The 19,359-nt window shown below is 39.2% G+C and overlaps 1 protein-coding gene across 1 annotated transcript in view; it reads left to right on the top strand.

Moving 5' to 3' along the window:
- LOC109431513 (uncharacterized) overlaps positions 1–19,359 on the top strand; it is a 269,055-nt gene that overhangs the window by 65,231 nt on the left and 184,465 nt on the right. The window lies entirely within an intron of this gene.

Genomic DNA, 19,359 nt, shown 5'->3' with positions numbered 1-19,359 from the left:
ACATGAGAAATCTTTTTCCAAACGATTGTGAAAAGTATGAATCTCAGAAACTACAAAATTTTCATAAAATCACGTATAATACAGGAAATTAGTATTTTCAGTTTGAACTTCACGTTCATCGCGACAATCTCCATGTTATATTGCTTGAAAACAATCACGTGTACATAAGAATACATTTACAGATGAATGAGGACAAGTGTGATTCATAAACACTACAAAATCTTCACAAAATTACGTGTAACACAGACAATTTGTATATTCGGTTTGAACTTTACATTCATCGCGACAACCCCTGTGTTTTATTGCTTGAAAACAATCACATGTACATGAGAAAACTTTTTCAGAACGATTGTGAAAAGTGTGTATTTTAGGAACTACAACATTTTCACAAAATCACGTATAATACAGGAAATTTGTCTTTTCAGTTTGAACTTCACGTCCATCGCGACAACCCTTGTGTTTAGCTTGAAAACAATCACGTGCACATGAGAAAGCTTTTTCCAAACGATTGTTATTTTAGAAACTACAAAAGTTTCATAAAATCACGTATAATACAGGAAATTTTTATTTTCAGTTTGAACTTCACGTTCATCGCGACAATCCCCATGTTATATTGCTTGAAAATAATCGCGTGTACATAAGAATACATCTACAGATAAATGGGGACAAGTGTGAATCATAAAATTACAAAATCTTCACAAAATTACGTATAATACAGAATATTTGTATATTCGGTTTGAACTTTACATTCATCGCGACAACCCCTGTGTTTTATTGCTTGAAAACAATCACGTGTAGATGAGGAAACTTTTTCCGAACGATTGTGAAAAGTGTGTATTTTGAGAACTACAACATTTTCACAAAATCACGTATATTACAGGAAATTTGTCTTTTCAGTTTGAACTTCACGTCCATCTCGACAACCCTTGTGTTTATTGCTTGAAAACAATCACGTGTACATTAGAAAACTTCTTCCAATCGATTGTGAAAAGTGTGCGTTTTAGTAACTACAAAATTTTCACAAAATCACGTATAATACAGGCAATTCGTATTTTCAGTTCGAACTTTACATTCATCGCGACAAACCTTGTGTTTTATTGCTTGAAAACAATCACGTGCACATAGGAACACTTTTTCAAAGCATTTGTGAGAAGTGTGAATCATCAAAACTACAAAATCTTCACAAAAATACGTACAATACAGAAATGTTGCATATTCGGTTCGAACTTTACATTCATCGTGACAATCCTTGTGTTATATTGTTTCAAAGCAATCACGTGTATATAAGAATAAATTTACAGATCACTGGAAACATGGATTCCTACAATTTTTTTTCTTCTAGGCATTCCTACAGATTTTTTTTCAAGAATTGTTGAGAAAACTTTCCTGGGATTTTCTAAGTAATTCCTCGGACCTGGTGTGATGGTTAGTTAAAGCACAGGCATTTCACCCCGAGGACCTGGGATCAAATCCCACTCCCGAAAAAACACACAAAATGTGCGTTCTTCCTTCGGAAGGGAAGTAAAGCGTGGGTCCCGCGATGAACTAGCCAAGGGCTAAAAATCTCGTTAATACAGATAAAGAAATTATTCCTCATGGGATTGCTTATGAGATTCCTCATTGAATTTTTTCAGGAATTCATCCTGAGATTATTTCTTCTGTGTTTATTTCAGGAACAACTGCAGGAATAATTTTAAAAATTCCTCCAAGAATTCCCCAGGAACTCTTTTAAGAATTTCTTTAGGACTTTCTCTTGGATTTTTTTCAGGAATTCCTCCAGGAATTAATCCAGTACTTTCTCCAGGAACTTTTTATGGATTCCCTTAGGAATGCCTCTTGGAATTCCTTCCAGGATTCATCCTGGGGTTTCTACAGGAACTGCTACAGGGATTCATCCAAAAGTTCATCCACTCTTTCTACAATTACTTCAGGATTTCTCCAAGAATTCCATCTGTGATTTATTCAGGAACTTACCATGGGATTTCTCCACGAATTTGTTCAGGAATTCCTCTCAGAATTCTTCCAGTGATTTCTCTGGGGATTGTTACAGGGATTCCTCTAAAAACTCCTCCAAGGAATCCTACTGAAATGCCTCTAATTTTTTTATCATATTCCTGTAGGAATTCCTTCAGAAATGCTTCCAGGAATTCTTGTAGAGATTCCTCCAGGAGTTTCTCCAGAGATTCCTCAGGAAATCCCTACACGCTTTCCTCTAGGGTATCTTCCAGAAACTTTTCCAGGAATTTCTCCAAGGCTTCACTCGGGAATTCCTTCTGTGGTTCTTTCTGGAACAACTTATTTTAAAAATTCCCCCAGTAACTTTTCATAGGATTCCTTCAGGAATTTCTCCTTGAATTCTTTAAGGAACTCCTCCAGGTATAAATTCAGTACTTCCTTCAGGAACTGTTTAGGGATTCTCTTGGGAATTCCTTGGGGTTCTTCAGGAATTCCTCTAGAGTTTTCTTCAGGAACTGCTGTAGGGATTCCTCCAAGAATTCCATCAGAAATTTCCCTAGGAATTCCTACAGGATTTTTTCCAGTAATTATTCAGGGGATTCCTCCAAGGGTTTTTCCAGATACTCCTACAGGAATTCCTGCAAAGATTTCTCCAGGAACTTTTTCAAGGGTTCCTCCAAGAATTCCACTACGAATTCTCCTCGGCATTCTTTTAGGAATTTATTCAGGGATTTTCCAGGGATTCCAACTTGGATTCATGAAGAAAATTTTCCAGGGTTCTTTTCAGCGATTCCTTCAGAGATCCCTCCTGATATTCCTCCAGGAATTCATGCAGGTATTCCTCAAATATAGGAAAATTCTCCAGAAAATTCACCAGGAATTGATCTAGAAACTCCTCCATAAATTCTGTCTTAAATCCATCCAAGAATTTCTCTATGAAATCCCTCAGGGATCCCTTCAAAAATTCTTCAAGGATTATCTCTAGGAAGACCCTTTGGAATTTTTCCAGGGATTCCTTCAGGAATTCTTCCAGATTTTCCTCCAGTAATTGCTGCAGCGATTCCTTCAGGAATTCTGCAAAGAGAATTCTTCCAGAAACTTCTTCGGGGATTTCTGCACGAATTTCTCTAAGGATACCTCCAGGGATTTTTCAAAAATTCCCTTGAGGATTTCTTCATGAATTCCTCCAGAAATTCCTCTAGAAATTCCTCCAGGAACTTTTCAAGATTTTTACAAATTTTTACAAAAAAAATCTCCCAGAGTTCCTTAGAGATTCTTCCAGAAATTCATCCAATAACTATTTCAATGATTCCTCTAGGGGGTTCCTCCAGGTAATCTTCCAGATATTCCTCCAGAAATTCTCACAGAAATATCTCCAGGAATTCCTCTAGGATTTAGTCTAGGAATTGCTCCAGGAACTCCTGCAGGAAAATCTCCAGCAAATGCCCTAGGAATTTCTTCAGGAGTTGATTCAAAAATTGCTCCTGGACATTCTTCAGAAATTATATCAGCAATTTCTCCAGAAAATACTTTAGGAATTTCTTCAAAAATTCTTGCAGGAAATTCTCTAGGAATACCTTAAGGACTTTTTAGGAATTCCTTCAGGCATTTCTCCAGGAATTACTCCAAATATTGTTTCAAGAATTGTTTCAATGATTCCTCCTGGGATTTCTCCATGAATTCCTCCAGGGCGTTTCTCAAGAATTCCTCCATGAAATCCTTCGAAGATTCCTCCAAGAAATACATCAAAGATTCATCCAGGAAATCGTTCAGAAATTCCTCTAAGAATCTTCTAGGGATTTCTTCAGAAATTCTTCCAGGATTTTTTTCCAGGGATACTTTCAGGAATTCCTCTAGAAATTCCTCTAGGAGTTGCTTCAGGAATTCCTCCTGGGATTTCTCACGAATTTCTCTAAGGATTTCACTAGGCGTTAGTTCAGTAATTCTTTCGAAAATTTCTCCAGGAATCCCTTCAGAAATTGCTCTAGAAAATCCTTCAGGAATTTCTCAAGGGATTTTTTCAGAAAAATAAATTTTCCAGATTTCCTTTAGAGATATCTCCAAAAATTTATCCAGTAATTCTTTCGAGAATATCTCTAGAGATTCATCCAGGAATTCCTTCAAGGATTCCTCCAACACTTCTCACAGGAATACTTCTAGGAATTCCTCCAGGTATTCCTTCAGGATTTTATCAAGGAATTTCTCCAGGAACTCCTCCGTGAATAACTCCAGGATTTTTTTCAGGAATTCTTCCAGGAAATCCTCCTGGACATCTAGCAGATTTCTGATTTTTCCAGAGATTCTTCCGGGGAATTCTTCAAAAATTCATCCAGGAAATCCTCCAGATATTCCTCTAAGGATTCTTCCAGGAAATCCTTCTGAAATTTCTCAAGGGATTTTTCTAGAAATTTCTCCAGAAATTACTTCCAGAATTCCTCTGGATATTTCACCAGGAGTTGCTCCAAGAGCTCCATCAGGTATTTATCCAGGAATTGCTACTGGGTCTCATCCAAGAATTCCTTAGGGGGCTACGCCAGGAATTCATTTAAAAGTTGCTCCATGAATTCCTTCAGGATTCTCTCTAGAGATTTTTTTCAGGAATTGCTTCAGACATTCCTCCAGGAATTCCTTCACTGATTACACCAAGAATTTCTTCAGAGGTTCCTTCAGTAATTCTTACAAGACTTTCTCTAGGAATTCCTTAAGAGATTTCTTCAAAAACTTTTCTAGGGATCCCTCCCATAATTCCTTCAGGATTTTTTTTAAGAAATTACTCCAAGGAACCCTCATGAAATTTATATAGGATTTCTTCTAGGAATTCCTCAAGAGATTTCTTCACAAATTTCTCGAAGGACTCCTCCCAGATTTTATCCAATAATTCCTCTTGATATAGTTTGAGATAATACTCCAAGGATTCCTTCGGAAATTCTTACGGCATTTTTCCTGGAAGTCTTCCAGGGATTGCTCGTGGAATTCTACAAGTGATATCTTCAGAAATTCCTCTTAGGTTCTTTTCAAAAATGTAGTAAGAAGTTCCTTCAGAAATTTCAGAAATTCTTCAGTCATCTTTTGCAGGGATATATTTACGAATTTCTCCAGGATTATTTGATATTTTTTTTTATTATTTCAACAATTTCTGGAGGAATTTATGCAGCGAATAGTATTGGAAGATAATTTAATAAAGATGCATACAAGAACCAGGAAATTATCCAAAGATTCTTTCAGTAATCCCTCCAGCAGTTTCTTCAGAAGTTTACTCAGCGATTCCATTAGTAATTCTTTCAATAAGCAAGACTATCAGTCCTTCAGGGAATCTTCCAAGCAACACACATAAACATCTAGATACTTACATGCTAAAAGTGCTTTCATACATTTCTCCAGGGAATCCTTTAGGAATTCACCCAGGAAAGACTCTTTCGGAATTCTCCCATGAATTCATCCCGAAATTTCTCTCAAAAATGCACCAGGAATTTCTCCAGGAAATTGTTCTCAAATTCTTCCAAACATTTTTCTTTGAATAAACTCTAGGATTTTTAAAATTCTTCTAAGAATCCTTCTGGAAATACGTTCATTGACATTTCTGTAGGATTATGCTCTGACATTAGTGCATGCAGTGCATATGGGTATATAATACCACCTTTAGAGATATTCCAGCAAGGATGTACTCGGAACAATTCAACTGAAGGTTATTTCAAAATAATTATACAAAGAGGATGCCGCTACGTACGTTGTGTTTTCACCAAATAAAACAAAATCTGTATTTTACGTAATTTTGTGAAGATATTGTAGTTCTAATAGTTCCTCATTCTCACAATCATTCTGAAAATGTATTCTTATGTACTTGATTATTTTCATGCAAAAAAGCAATAAGGTTGTCACGATCAATGCTGAGCTTGAACTTAAAATACATTTATCTTGCATTATTGCAGTGGTTTTCAACCAGGGGGGAATTCCCCCATAGGGGGGAATTTCGTTCTTTCATACGGGGAATTGCCAATTCAAAAATATTATCTTATGAATTTATCTAAAGAACGAAGAAACAATTTTCAACATTGAAAATTTTCAGTGTATCGTGAATCATCGTCGTCAAAATGTAAGTGTACACTCTCAGAAAAAATCATGTAAATTTAAGTTCACTTGAATGCACATAAAAGGAGCGGCCCGTTTGACACTAATTTACGTCTTCTATTACAAATAAAGTCGAGCTAGCACGTATTTTTTTGAATATTTTGTAGTTTTCAAGAATCATACTTATCATGCGCATGTAATTGTTTAAAAAAAAATAATACACAGGGGTTGTTGCGATGAATGTTGAGTTCCAACCACAAATACAAACTTCCTGTATTATACGTAAAATTGTGAAAACTGTGCAGTTTTTATGATTCATACTTCTCCCTATCGCTGTGGAAATGTATTCTTATGTATGTATGTGATTGTTTTGAAGCAATGAGAGACATGGATTGTTGCGACGGACGTGAAGTGTAAAACTGAAAATACAAATTTTTCAGTATTTCACGTAATGTTGTGGTTTTTTTTAGTTCCTTAGATTTACACATTTCACATTCGTTTTGATACAGTATTCTTATGCACATGCGATTGTTCTCAAGCAATAAAACACAGGGGTTGTTACGGCAAATGTGAAGTTCGAACCGAATATACTTATTTTCTGTATTATACGTAATTTTGTGAAGATTTTGTATTTTTTACGATTCACACTTCTCACTTTCGCGTTGAAAAGTATTCCTATGTACACGTGATTGTTTTCAAGCAATAAAACACTAGGGTTGTCGCGATGAATACAAAGTTTAAATCCATTATACAAATTATCTGTAGTATACGTGATTTTGTGAAAATGGTGTAGCTCCTAAGATACACACTATTCACAATCGTTCGGAAAAAGTTTTCTCATGAACACGTGATTGTTTTCAAGCAATAAAACACAGGGGTTGTCGCGAGGATATATAAAGTTCAAACCGAATATACAAATTTACTGTATTGTACGTAGTTTTGTGAAGATTTTGTAGTTTTTATGATTCACACTTGTCCCAATTTATCTGAAGATGTATTCTTATGTACACGTGATTATTTTCAAGCAATATAACATGGAGATTGTCGCGATGAACGTGAAGTTCAAACTGAAAATACTAATTTCCTGTATTATACGTGATTTTATGAAAATTTTGTAGTTTCTGAGATTCATACTTTTCACAACCGTTTGGAAAAAGATTTCTCATGTGCACGTGATTGGTTTCAAGCAATAAAACACAGGGGTTGTCGCGATGAATACAAAGTTCAAATCGAATATACAAATTTTCTGTATTATACGTAATTTTGTGAAGATTTATTAGTCTTAAATAATGAGTATCTCCATATATTTCTTTGCAATAATTTTGCTTTATTAATATGGGCAATTCAACATTAAAATATGCGTGGAAACTAATTTACATTCGGAATGGCTCCAGAAAAACAGCATTTTTAAGGTACTTGCTCCGAGTTTTTGAGTACTCAAAAATAGAACTTTGGTCAAATCCATAATTTGAAAATTTTATACTCATCTAGAAAGCTGGGAAAATTCATAGCTTCAAAAATTTTGCAAATCGGATGAAAAACGGCTGAGTTATATCAAGTTGAAATTACCGTTCCCACTGTTTGGGAGGCATGGCAGTGGGAGTGTTAATAACTTTTTCCACGAATGTCGCATCGCTTTGCGGTCTTCGGAGGTCTGATTCTTCGTGAAGTTATCTATAGGAATCATTCAACATTTTATTTTTGTGGATTAATGGGTGACCTCAAGCGATTTTTCTATGAAGAAGTATATTTTCCCCATTGTAGCATAATAAATGCAACCCTATCAAATTACCCTAAAGTCATTGAGACATACTCATTTCCTATTTTACAACAGTATGCCTTTCAGTCATAAATAATCTCTTACAAACTCACTTCTTGAAAGACCTTCTCAAAATAAACCACCCAAGCAGCAACCCTGCAAACAACCTTTTCTATATTATTCAAACATATACGCTAAGGCGAGTGTTTGCCAGATGTTTGCCAAATAAGACGACCTAGGCGTCTTCGCTCACGATGCCTCTTTACGCATAACTTTCTTTAAACCAAAATGCAAGAAATAGAAACACATTCAAACTCAAAGTCGTTGAGTCAAGTCACTTATATCCGAAGCCCAATCTCCACACCATAGTAAATCGTATGAAAAACTAAGAATGGCGGGCGCTAAAATATAGTTTCTTCGATCGATCTGAAAGTTTGCACAGTTGATATGGGACCAAAATGGAACTCAAAAAGTATACAGGAGTTGGAATTTTTCCATTTTTTATATTTTCCCATATAAACCGTGTACCAGGCTAGTAGATAGTTGGATTAATAGGCGCCATGGGGAAGTTACATTCCACCTGACACAGGTCCTTTCAGGTCATGGTTGCTTCCGACAGTATCTACATCGTTTCAGGCATGCGGACTCTCCCGAATGCCCAGTGTGCAATGGTTTAGAGGAAACGGCTGAACACGTTTTGTTCGTGTACCCGCGTTTTCGCACAATGCGTGACCGCATGCTTGCCACATGCGGGGAGGACACAACTCCGGACAATTTGGTCCAGAGGATGTGTAGGGATGAGGTTAGCTGGAACGCCGTTCCAACGGTTATCACCCATATCGTCTGGGAGCTACAGAGGAGGTGGCGCATGGACTCGGAGAATGGCTAGTCCAGATGCAGTACAAGAGGTGGTCCAGGGGTTCGAAGTCGACTTCGTAGGTCATACCAGTGGCCTGCGGTCGAGATCGATCCTTACAGCGATTAAGTGGCCGTGGAGAGAAAGTCCTGGTGGCGGTGCTGTCGTGGCGTCGGTATACTGGGTTGGACCCGAGCCCGCGGTTGGAAAGGGATCCCCGGCAAGGGTCGGGGTAGGTGAGACCCTGCTGTCTGCAACCTTCGGGTGCATCTGATAGGGCCTGAAAGGTAGTGATACCCTTCCTTACGGGCAGGTCATATCGGGTTGCACGTGGGCATCAGTTCTTGATGTCTGCAAAGCAGAGCGAGGACCACTCAGGAAACTGGCTAAGCGCCAGCATGTTACCGTGATGGACTCTCCAAAGCGAGTCATCGATGTTCGTTGCTGCTAGGCTACGCAGTTAACGTTGAGGGTGCGATGTGCACTAGCCCCTCTCTAAAGCTATACCTTCTTGGTGGTTCCGGAGAGACGTAGGTTTTGGCGACCATAGGAATGTGTTTTAGTGGGTCGAGGAGAGAGTAGTCCTGGCTTTTACTTTTGTTGTAGAAGACGGCCTCAGCCCCACAGTACCCTTACCTTCCTGTTAGGGTGTTTGTTGAGCAGATTATCCCCCTATGGTTTAGAAGGAAAAACAAGAGGGTTACAGTAAGGTGGTGGTATTTCATGCTTGCTGTTTAAAATCGCATTAGAAGGCTTTCTAACGGTTTTGTTCCAAAGGAAGCTGATAACGGATGAAAGCTACAATAAGAAATCGGGAAAGTTGTTTCGAATGCTGCTGCAAAGGCCTTGATGTCATCGAAATGTCTCATATTGAAAAGAATTGTAGAGTATGTGCTCAACAGAGGTAGCAATGTTTTAAACATCACAAACCTTGCGAAAAGGATCACCACCATAGTTTTATTCGAAAACTGTTGGGAAACTTGGGTGTTTCCTGTAAGGAGCCGAGATAGGATTCTCTGTTCCTGACATCAGTCCAAGTAATGTGTCCAGTGAGTGAAATAATTGTTGCAGAACGACGTAATCGAGTGAAATAACTGTTACGTCTATGAATATTACAAATTTATTTACAGTGTGAGTTGTTTTAGAGTGCAGCTTTGCTTATACGAGACACACCACATTCGAAACTTCAACTATACTGTATAGTCTATACATATATGCATATGTATCAAGATTTTCCGGCAGTTGGAGCGTCAATCAACAGTAAAAAGATAATTTTATTCATCATGACTGGTTTCTTGATCGAATCAATTGAGAAAAGGATCTAGCTTACCATGCAAATGAATACCCTGCAATGATTGCATTGTGAATAAATTATGCCATCCGAGATTGGAAGCAATCTTTTTCTTCCGAGAATCAACACACAAAAACCTGCAAGAAAAATATTATCGGAATAAATATCAGGCAAAAGTCATCTTTCTTGGGAGAATCTCTTTCTTTCTCCCATTTGACATCCGTTATGCAATTACGCACGTTGAAGCGCAATAATATATTCATAACTCAACGACGACGACGATACAATTTCATTTCGCAACACAAATTGCAAGCGCTCCCACTACTGCCAGATCTTCAATCACACACAAGTGACATCTTTCTTCACAATAACGACTCCTCTCCGGAGTTTCGTTCCTTTTGGGGGGCTGGGCGCTGGCTTGCTGGCTGGCTGCTAGGGGAATGACAAAAGGCTCGCCAGAAAATAAAATAAGGAAAAGTGCTGAACCGTACTACGGAACAGAAACGGGATCTAGGGAAGAGTATTAGAAAACGAATTGATTTAGCACTTAGCTATTCCCAGAAATTTTAAGATTAAAACAAAACTATTTGCTGCGTTGGAAAATGTCAGAACAAATATCATCTTAACTAAAGTGCTCTCATTTTCATCCTATCGAATACGCGCTGTTTATTTAGTTTTTTTTTTGTATTATTTGTTAGAAGTGAGCATGCATGATTTACAAAAAGAACGGAAACAATTTTGTTTCCTCCCCTGTTGGGGAAATTAAGCCTCTGCGTCCAATAAGCTGAAGTTTGTGGCATAACGGAAACAATAGGTGCCTCTCTCGCTCTCTGCTTGGCGTAACGTCCGCATTGGGACAAAGCCTGCTTCTCAGCTTAGTGTTCTATGAGCACTTCCACAGTTATTAACTGAGAGCTTCCTCTGCCAATGACCATTTTGCATGTGTATATCGTGTGGCAGGCACGAAGATACTCTATGCCCAAGGAAGTCACGGAAATTTCCTTTATGAAAAGATCCTGGACCGACCGGGAATCGAACCCGTCACCCTCAGCATGGTTATGCTGAATACCCGTGCGTTTACCGCCTCGGCTATATAGGCCCCAATAGGTGCCTAAATAATCCATTTTCGAAATAGGGTGAACATAGGGGCATAGCATAAAGAAGGATACGCATATCCTATACAACATTATTACTAGCTGAAATGGGAAACCCTACTGTTCATTTTTTCATTTATCATCGAGTGATTGCGCTATTGTACAACACGTTGAAAAAATCTCGCTTTTTTGTGGGTGGTGGTAATGGTGGCCAACCGCGCGAGTTGCGAAAGGTTAAGACCAGATGAAGCATCATGCGTCTCCTTGCATGCATGATATTCCACTGGGTTCATAAGCATAAATTGTTTGCTTAAAAAATATTTTTAATTTTGAAATGTGATGTTGGGTAAATCATTTGTTGCAATTAAGGGCAAATTTAGTAGGATACAGTATTTCATTGAATACAAATGGAAAATGGACAATAAACTGTGAAGTCGATAAAATAAAATTTACCACTTTAAACCATTCTCGTACGGGTTCAATTTGAACCACCTTTCCCTGCGATGACGACAGTTTCTTCGACTGGTAGCATCTGTTCCATTACTGCAACGCTCCCATTGCTGCAATGTATTTTCCTATAAAGCAGTGGGAGTGAGATGGCGAACTGCAATCCAACCCAACCAAGCAGCCACCATCCATCGGGATCAGCCGGGTGCGCGGCAACCGACAGCAGCGGTTGGATTGGGACTGAGCCGAGAGGATTAGGGTAGTTGTTATTTCTGGTGAAAGCTAAACTTTTCAATCCCGAACTAATGGCTGCTGAATGGGGAACTGAAAGCTATTTGTCTTTTCTTGAGTGAAGCTCCTCGGAAGTCAGGAAGTGAACCGGGAATCTGAGGGGGGATTCGTAGACGTTGACGCAGACGGAAGCTCCCGGACGGAGGAAATATAATGCAGAATTGTTTTTGAATTTTGAATTCTACATTGACTGGGTACGATTTGTGAAAGGTGAGCCATCAGTTCTCAAACTTCAAGTTTTAGTTCCCAAAGAGTTGAAAACTAAAATTGCAAGTCAAGCCAAAACTGTGCGACAAATGCGGGTGAACTTCCAAGTTTATTCCAATTTAGCCGACGATGATGACAAGGTGATGAACTTTCATGAACAACATCATGCACACCGGCCCACCAACTCTGTAAATGGTCTCTCGTCCAACCAGTACGGCTTTCAAAAGGGGAGGTCGAGCGTACACTGAGGATACTGTTCGTATGTTTTTCATAGTTTACATCTTATGAATCAGTTATTTTTATTTATTTTTCATCATTTCATAGTTCTCGTATGCTTTTCATACTTTGAAATGCGAAATCCATAAGACTTGTCGTATGAAAAATCTCATAAGAAGCACCGAATGAAAATCATAAGATTTGTTATAAAACACCGTTGCTAAAAGACAACAAAACTTTTATTGGCTTCTAACCACTTCAACTTCCGAAGCGACGATGGGCGTATGAGTAAAGCACGCACTCGCCAACCTTGACGTGCTTAGTTCGATTCCAGGATGCGATTTTTTTTAATTTGTGCAAAATATTTCATAAAAATATGTATGATAGTCATACGACATGGTTTCAGGTTTTATACGTTATCAGTATGATTTTCATACGTGAGTGTTATGAAATTTATACAGTAACCGTATGACAATAATAGTTGGCGCTTTGAATCCAAAACCATAGTTCGTAACTATGATTCTCGCAAGAAATTCTTGTGGCAAAAAATCATAGTTGATTCGTATGATTTTCGGAGTTGCAGTATCCTCAGTGTACTGAATCTTAACTGGCTTTAACTGGCTGTTCGAGTCCGTATGAAGTTGATCATCAATATTAACTTCTTTTCTCGATCAGCCTAGATAGCTGTGTAGTGTCGGTAGCGATTGTCTCAATTGGCTAAGAATAACACTACGGACCGCCTGTTCCGGTGGTAAGAATCCACCTACAGGTGACCCCTAATTCATGGTGTGATGCGGCTTTATGCTTACCGTGCCTAGGAATGAATGGCTAGGGGGGTCTAGTGCCAGATGAAAAATCTTTATCTGACCATCGCTATATTTTTTTTTGAACATTTAAATGTTACTTCGCAAACATTGCGTTTCAGGAATCCTCGGTCAACAAACTGGGATCATTTTACTGATTTGGTTGCGACCAAATTTCATGGATACTCACCATCCATTGACACTCCAAGTGATTTCGATGATACCGTTCATACTACAATGGCCTTCATCATGGAAGCTTTTGAAGAAGCACGCCCTATACGGTCTGTGAAGATCACAAGAGGAACACCTTGGTGGAACTCTGATCTGGCGAAACTCAGGAAACAATGTAGAAAGAGTTGGAACAGACGACGTTTGGCTGGTTCGGCTGGTTCGGAGGCTTTCAGGTCGGTGCGCAAGGCCTACAGGAAAGCTCTCCGGTCTGCTGAACGATCCGGCTGGAAAAACCTTTGTACAAATGTTTGCAGTTTGAGTGAAGTCAGTCGGTTAAATAAAATTCTTGCGAAATCTAAGGATTTCCGGGTGAACGAACTTCGTTTGTCACATGGCGATCTGACTTCCTCTGATGAGAGAGTTCTGGAATGCTTATTCAGCACACACTTCCCTGGATGTGTGGATATTACATCTTCGGATGAACCTGATGTCTTTTCTTGTAGTTATGATTCTTTAGCTTCGGCTTGGAGTATTGTTACTATAGAATCGATTGAGTGGGCTCTTAATAGCTTTGCTCCTTTCAAGTCTCCTGGGGCAGATGGGATTTATCCTATTTTGCTTCAGAAGGGATTTGATTATTTCAAACATGTTTTGAAAAAACTACTTGTTTGCAGTTTTGCTACAGGGTATATTCCCAAATCCTGGCGGGATATTACTGTAAAGTTTATTCCGAAAGTGGGTCGTGCGTCGTATGAAAAAGCAAAGAGTTTCAGACCTATCAATTTGACCTCTTTTCTCCTGAAATGCTTAGAACGCATTGTGGATCAACACATCCGTGATGTTCATCTGGCCAACGTGCCTCTTCATGTGAACCAACATGCCTACCAATCTGGTAAGTCCACTGTGACTCTTTTACACAAGGTTGTTTAAGATATCGAGAAAGCATTCGCTCAAAAGTAATCTTGTTTGGGTGTTTTTTAAGATATCGAGGGTTCCTTTGACAATGTGCCTTTCGATGCCATATTGGAAGCCGCACGGTATATCACAAATGATTTCCAATTGGATTCAATAAATGCTCAAAAACCGATATCTTTTCTCGACATTGCGTCTAGCAGGGATTTGGAAATTGAGTGTTTGTGGATGCCCCCAAGGGGGAGTCTTATCATCGCTTTTATGGAATCTCGTAGCGGATACGCTATTGAGGCAACTCAATAATAGCGGTTTTCCTACTTATGGTTTTGCCGACGACTACCTAACATTGTTAGTTGGTATGCGCATCAGCACCCTTTTGGACCTGATGCAAAACGCCCTTCAGGTAGTTGAGGGTTGGTGTCGCCAATATGGCCTTTCGGTTAATCCGAGTAAAACATCTATTGTTCTTTTCACGGAAAGGCGAAACCGTAATGGCGTTCGACTTTTGCGTCTCTTTGATTCTGAAATCGATGTGACTGAACAGGTAAAGTACGTTGGAGTCATTCTTGATTCCAAGCTTTCCTGGACACCTCACATTGAGTTCAGAATCAAGAAAGCTTGTATGGCCTTCGGGCAATGCCGGCGTACTTTTGGTACAACTTGGGGTCTAAAACCCAAGTATATCAAATGGATTTACACAACAGTGGTTCGGCCAATATTGGCTTATGGATGTCTTGTGTGATGGCAAAAGGGTGAAGTGAGAACGGTCCAATCAAAATTAGGCCATCTCCAAAGGATGTGCTTAATGGCGATATCTGGAGCATTCTCTTCAACTCCTACGGCAGCGCTAGAAGTTCTCTTTGACGTTGCCCCCACTACACATTCATCTAAAACAAGAAGTACTTTCTTGCACTTACCGGTTACGGGTACTCGGTATACTAGAAGAAACTCCTGTGAACCGCACATCAACAAACACCTCGTTGTTTCAACTTTTGGTGAATTGGGACAAAACTGTCCTTGCTCCAAGTGATCTTACAATTGCTTGTAATTTTCCATATAGGACATTTTCCACGAAATTCCCTTCCCGGGAAGAGTGGACATCTGGATATCTGGAAAGAAGCAGGGCGCAAAATTTTCGAGCAGACGAGCTGAAGTTCACCGTGCGGCAATTTTCATTCACTTGTCTGCATATTCATATTCAGCTGCTCGATACTCGTTTGTCAACTGAATGAAAGTCAATGAATATTTGTAAACATCTAACAAAGTGTAAAATTGCTGATAAAATATTTACGTTTCGATTACATATAACGGTGCTTTACACAGATCTTTTCCCATTTGATTGTTATGGAGTGATTTTGGAAGGAATCGTAGCCATAAATGTAAGTAATTATGAAGTTGTTTCTCGATCGGCTTCATATACAATGACTACCGAATTGACTGACTGTGTGAAAAGGGAGAGCGAAAATTAATTTGTTTGTTTTGAATATTCAGTGCAGAATCATTCAAATTCGTGCTGTTTTCAGTCAATGACTATGAATATTTTGCACCCTGGAAAGAAGTATTCCAGACGGCATCGTATGTTACACTGATGGCTCCCTTCTCGAAGGTCGAGCAGGTGCTGGTGTTTATTCTCGTGAGCTAAGGCTGTATCAGTATTACTCACTTGGTAGACACTGCACCGTTTTTCAGGCCGATATCTTTGCTCTTTTGTGCGGAGTCCAATCAGCACTTCAGCAGCACGTAATGGGCAAAGTAATATACTTCTGTTCAGATAGCCAGGCTGCTATTAAAGCACTTGCTTCGGCCAACTCCAGGTCGAAGATAATTATCGCTTGTCGAACTCAAACCGAGGAGCTGAATTCAGCAAACGCTGTTCACCTTGTATGGGTATCTGATCATTCTTCCATCACTGGAAATAAATTGGCTGTTGAGTAAGCTCGCTCTGGAGCCTCACATATTCATTGGCCCTGAGCCAGCTATTCCGATATCGAAGTGTTGGATAAAGCTTCAGATTCACACCTGGGCTGCTACTCAACACAGACAATACTGGAATAGTTTGGAATCATGTCGTCAAACCGAATTGTATAGTGCTGAGCCATCTCTACGGGTGGCGAAGTTAACTAATCTGTCTAAGCAGAATTGCAGCGTGCTCGTCAAAGCATTGACTGGCCACTGCCGACTCAGCTATCACATGGCGAATATTCAGCAAGCTGATTCATTTGCCTGTGATAGCTGTGAATCGGATTATGGAACTTCGTATCATTTGATATGTAACTGTCCAGTTTTCGCGCAACTGCGTTTCCGAGTATTCGGTAAACACTTATTAAGTGAAACTGACTTCAGAAACCTGAATCTTAAGGATATTCTGTTGTTCTTAACCCGTTGGGTAAAGAGCAATAGGCTCTCTTTCGCTTCATGCGTTATTACAGTGCCCTTTTCAGGGCGCTGTTTGAACCCATTGTGGTACGCTTGTGCGTTAGTACCCTCTTCCAGGGTATTTTTCCTATTTCCCTACCTGTCCCTATCCCCATCCAAATCCTCTTTCTTTCCTTTTCCCTCAGGTAGATGATGAAATAGGCTGTTATTTTGGCGATGGCACAAATGTCCCAAATGGAAGATAACGTGCCTCTGGAGCCGGCCTTCTGATACCTGACACCTGAAGATCGAGGCTGGTGGAGGCCCCAATATAAACAACTGATAAGACCTTACCCTTCAGTAGATCACATCGCGGGGCACTCAGTATCAATTCTTGATACTTGCAGAATAGTTGGTGCATGCGTAGTGGTTGACTCTGCCCGCTATATGATAACCCAAGCAACACACATGGTTACAAAATAGTGACGGCAGCGTATGTAAGGGTTGCACAGAAGTCACTGTGATTTACTGCGCAACCCTTACATACGCTGCCATCACTGTTTTGTAACTATGTGTGTTGCTTGGGAAGGCCACCCGGAAAACTTGCTGAGCGCCAGCATGCTACCTTAGTAGACTTTTTGAAAAGGGTGTCGTCAATTTTCGCTACCAGCCCCTCTCCGAAGCAACGCCTACTTGGTGATCTCGTAGAGATGTAGAGTTTGGCATCAATTGAAATGTGTTTAGAGGATCGGGGTGTTGTCCTGTTTTCTACTTTGCCTGTAGTAGGCAGTCCCCAACCCACACTACCTTGACCTTTGCCGTTCAATTGCCTGTTCTATTCATTGTTTAGAGAAGATAAAAAGGCTCTGACTTATCCAGACGGGAGTACAGTGAAGCAACCCATTGAAGTCACTCAGAATATGTTAAAAATTCCATTTAATTCAGTTAATTAATTCGGAAGATATAACAATTGAGGAGCCCACATTCAAAGGGGTGTATTTAAGTGACAATATCGTCGATTTTGAGATAAGCATATCAGAAAAATCTTCAGATTTCAAGCTTTCAAAAACTTTTTTAAAATTATTTTTAGGGTATCGCGCCACTTGGGCGGTGGCTTCTATATTCGTCTGTTTGCTACTACAACTCAGTCAATTTTGAACCAATTGACTTGAAATATTGTACACGGATAGATTCTATACCTATCTCACTGCATTCCAAAAATTGTGTCAATTGGTTCAAATTTGACTGAGTTATAGTGGGAAACAGAATAAAATAGAAGCCACCGCCCAAGTGGCGCGATTCCCTACGATGATTAGAAAAATTACAATAAGTCGGAGAAAATTGGGTCAATTTTGAAAGCCCATACATTTTGTAAGGGATGAAAAATTGGTGAACATTTTTTAACCTCATTTACTCGAAAATGTGTTTTTGTCACTTACATCGCTTTGCTTCTAACCCCCTCAATTTCAATATGGTTGTCAGTTGAAAGAATTTAGCTAAGATTGCTCTAACTTCTTGTAAAATAAATCTCGCCCAAATTTGTCCATTTCTAAACAATTAGTTGATCAACTGATAGCCAAAATTTGAATATTTTTGGTGAACATAGCCAAATCTTGCATAGCAGCTACCTAGTTGATTAAAAAAACTATCTATCCTTTTTACGTAGCTAATATTAAAACATTTTGTCTACCGAAAAGTGGCATACCATTGACTGAATCTTACTGCAATCGAGAACCTCTGCAATGAAATGCACTGTCACCGAATTTCAAATCAGACTTACCCATATTAACTTGTATCGAAGTGTCATTCTGAGTGCAGGACTCTAGTGAGTCCGGACTTCTTCAGCCACTAGTGAGCGCAAGGATTTAATGTATGAATAAGAAATGAATGAAATGAATAAAATAACGTCAATAAAAATGGTAAGAAGACATTAATGGCAAAAGCCTTCTGTATATATTCTGAAAACCCCGAGCGGAGTCCCCTGTTATGAGCTGGGCGGAGGCAAAATGCCTCCGAATAGAGCCACCCGATACCGACTGTGCTCCGACCGGTGGTACGATGTGAGCTTTCCTTTGCTTTCGATGCACAGAAAGCACTCCACAAAATACCGGCCCTCCGGGGAGTGATCCATTCATGAACGAACGAACATATGTTGGTATGTATATGTATTTATATGCATGCCATAAAATCGATGGCAAGAAGCCGTTCTGATACCGGTGTACGAAAATATGACAAGCTTAGTATTTAACATACTGGGCATTAAAATCTTCCGTATGTCCAAGAACATGAGCATTCATTTTAGTGTGAGAAAGCTGATTGCGGTGACAGCATATTAAAAGTTTTGGGCAAAGTTTTCACCTGAATTCCAACCAAGTATTTTTTTTTATCTTTTCAGGTATGTCAACCAGCATGCACACCGTACACATTTCCCAAGTAACACAAGTTGTTATATTAGTGTACAAAATACAAGTTTCGTACAAATACCTTTGTAATGTTGCTTCTTTGCAAAACCTTAATTTGTACACTTATATCACCGAAAAAGCGCAAAAAATGGCGGCTTATAAAACATCTTCGATGTTATAATAGTTATTTATGTAACGAGTTGCAAAAAGATGATTTTTTCAGCACGAGTCGTACATTTATCCAACGAGGCTTGCCGAGTTGGATAAATACGAAGAGTGCTGAAAAAATCGAGTTTTGCAACGAGTTCCATACAAAATTTTATGCAATGATTTTTTTCATTATACAACTCATTTGAGTTGCATAATGTTCATAATGCAACCCAAATGAGTTGCATTATGAACATTATGCAACTATTTTTCATTATGCAACTCATTTCAGTTGTATAATGAGCCAGTTCGGGAAAATTGGCCATTATGATACCAAAATGAGACCTATAAAATGGAAATTATGATACTGAATTGCATAAAAGA

This window comes from Aedes albopictus, chromosome 1 (assembly GCF_035046485.1).
Source record: "Aedes albopictus strain Foshan chromosome 1, AalbF5, whole genome shotgun sequence".
In the NCBI taxonomy this organism is placed as follows: Eukaryota; Metazoa; Arthropoda; class Insecta; order Diptera; family Culicidae; genus Aedes; species Aedes albopictus.
The sequence above is the reverse complement of the archived record's forward strand: the minus strand, read 5'-3'. Positions and strand labels throughout refer to the sequence as shown.